This window comes from Capricornis sumatraensis, chromosome 4 (genome assembly GCF_032405125.1).
Source record: "Capricornis sumatraensis isolate serow.1 chromosome 4, serow.2, whole genome shotgun sequence".
Lineage (NCBI taxonomy): Eukaryota > Metazoa > Chordata > Mammalia > Artiodactyla > Bovidae > Capricornis > Capricornis sumatraensis.
In genome coordinates, this window is record NC_091072.1 from 75,891,408 (window position 1) to 75,894,536 (window position 3,129).

Consider the following 3,129-nt stretch of genomic DNA (forward strand, 5'->3'; position numbering starts at 1 on the left):
AGAGAACTATGGAGGGGATCTAAAGTTGACTAAAAGCATCTCTAACCTCAACTGGTATAATACAAACATTAATAAATAATTATAATACAAGATTCAATGGACATGGACTTGGGCAAACACTGGGAGACGGTGAGGGACAGGGAGACCTGGTGAGCTGCAGTCCATGGGGTCACAAAGACTCAGACATGACTTAGTAACTGAACAGCAACAACAACAGCAACATAATACAAGATATAGTGTCATAAGTATCATTAGAGAGGTTAGAAAACTGTCAATATCTTCTAATTCCCTCCTCTTACCTCTATATCCACTGGGGCTTTTGGCATTCAGACCATATTTGCCTTGTCTCAGAGACTAGAAGCTCCCAAATTAAGCTGCCATAATCTGTTTAGAGACTTATAGGCCCTGTCGAGCAGTGAACAGGACACCCCTCTCTTACACTTACGAAAACAAACTCTCAGGAAATAACTTGGTATTCATCATATGATTTTAGTCTGAATTTGAACACAATGTGACACACCTCCCAGGGGTACTGCATGCTATTCCTTCCCTAATTATGGGACAAAATGCTTTCCCCAAGTCTATAAGGTTTTAGAATAATCGCTGTTCACAGTGGTATGTGGGAGGGCAGGATTGAATGACCATTCCACCAACCAAACTCACACATCTCCTTATTATTTGCTTCAGTTACAGTCTCAGGAAGGCATCAGTTCACTTCAGTTCAGTCACTCAGTCGTGTCCAACTCTTTGCAACCCCATGAACTGCAGCATGCCAGGCCTGCCTGCCCATCATCAACTCCCAGAGTTCATCCAAACTCATGTCCATTGAGTCGGTGATGCCATCGAACTATCTCATCCTCTATCGTTCCCTTCTCCTCCTGCCCTCAATCTTCCTCAGCATCAGGGTCTTTTCAAACGAGTCAGCTCTTTGTATCAGGTGGCCGAAGTATTGGATTTTCAGCTTCAACATCAGCCCTTCTAATGAACACCCAGGACTGATCTCCTTTAGGATGGACTGGTTGGATCTCCTTGCAGTCCAAGGGACTCTCGTCTTCTCCAACGCCACAGTTCAAAAGCATCAATTCTTCAGTGCTCAGCTTTCTTCACAGTCCAACTCTAATATCCATACATGACTACTGGGAAAACCATAGCCTTGACTAGACAGACCTTTGTTGACAAAGTAATGTCACTGCTTTTTAATATGCTATCTAGGTTGGTCATAACTTTCCTTCCAAGGAGTAAGCGACTTTTAATTTCATGGCTGCAGTCACCATCTGCAGTGATTTTGAGCCCTCAAAAGTAAAATCTCTCACTGTTTCCATTGTTTACCCATCTATTTGCCATGAAGTGATGGGACCAGATGCCATGATCTTCGTTTTCTGAATGTTGAACTGTAAGCCAACTTTTTCACTCTCCACTTTCACTTTCATCAAGAGGTTCTTTAGTTCTTCACTTTCTGCCATAAGGGTGGTGTCATCTGCGTATCTGAGGTTATTGGTATTTCTCCCAGCACCCATGATTCCAGCTTGTGGTTCTTTCAGCCCAGCGTTTCTCATGATGTACTCTGCATATAAGTTAAATAAGTAGTATACAACCACAATATACACAATATACAGCCTTGACGTACTCCTTTTCCTATTTGGAACCAGTCTGTTGTTCCATGTCCAGTTCTAACTGTTGCTTCCTGATCTGCATATAGGTTTCTCAAGAGGCAGGTCAGGTGGTCTGGTATTCCCATCTCTTTCAGAATTTTCCACAGTTTATTGTGATCCACACAGTCAAAGGCTTTGGCATAGTCAATAAAGCAGAAATAGATGTTTTTCTGGAACTCTCTTGCTTTTTCCATGATCCAGCAGATGTTGGCCATTTGATCTCTGGTTCCTCTGCTTTTTCTAAAACCAGCTTGAACATCTGGAAGTTCATGGTTCACATATTGCTGAAGCCTGGCTTGGAGAATTTTGAGCATTACTTTACTAGCAGGTGAGATGAGTGCAATTGTGCGGTAGTTTGAGCATTCTTTGGCATGGTTTTCTTTGGGACTGGAATGAAAACTGACCTTTTACAGTCCTGTGGCTACTGCTGAGTTTTCCAAATTTGCTGGCATATTGAGGGCAGCACTTTCACAGCATTATCTTTCAGGATTTGAAATAGCTCAACTGGAATTCATCACTTCTACTAGCTTTGTTCGTAGTGATGCTTCCTAAGGCCCACTTCACTTCTCATTCCAGGATGTCTGGCTCTAGGTGAGTGATCACACCATCGTGATTATCTGGGTTGTGAAGAGCTTTTTTGTACAGTTCTCCTGTGTATTCTTGCCACCTCTTCTTAACATCTTCTGCTTCTGTTAGGTCCACACCATTTCTGTCCTTTATTGTGCCCATCTTTGCATGAAATGTTCCCTTGGTATCTCTAATTTTCTTGAAGAGATCTCTAGTCTTTCCCATTCTATTGTTTTCCTCTATTTCTTTGCACTGATCACTGAGGAAGGCTTTCTTGTCTCTCCTTGCTATTCTTTGTAACTCTGCATTCAGATGCTTATATCTTTTCTTTTCTCCTTTGCTTTTCACAGCTATTTGTAAGGCTTCCTCAGACAGCCATTTTGCCTTTTTGCATTTCTTATTCTTGGGGATGGTCTTGATCCCTGTCTCCTGTACAGTGTCACAAACCTCCGTTCATAGTTTATCAGGCACTCTGTCTTTCAGATCTAGTCCCTTAAATCTACTTCTCACTTCCACTGTATAATCATAAGGGATTTGATTTAGGTCATACCTGAATGGTCTAGTGATTTTTCCCACTTTCTTCAATTTCAGTCTGAATTTGGCAGTAAGGAGTTCATGATCTGAGCCACAGTCAGCTCTCAGTCTTGTTTTTGCTGACTGTATAGAAAGCTGAGTGCCGAAGAATTGATGCGATTGAACTGTGGTGTTGGAGAAGACTTTTGAGGGTCCCTTGGACTGCAAGGAAATCCAACCAGTCCATTCTGAAGGAGATCAACCCTGGGATTTCTTTGGAGGGAATGATGCTAAAGCTGAAGCTCCAGTACTTTGGACACCTCCTGTGAAGAGTTGACTCATTGGAAAAGACTCTGATGCTGGGAGAGATCGGGGGCAGGAGGAGAAGGGGACGACC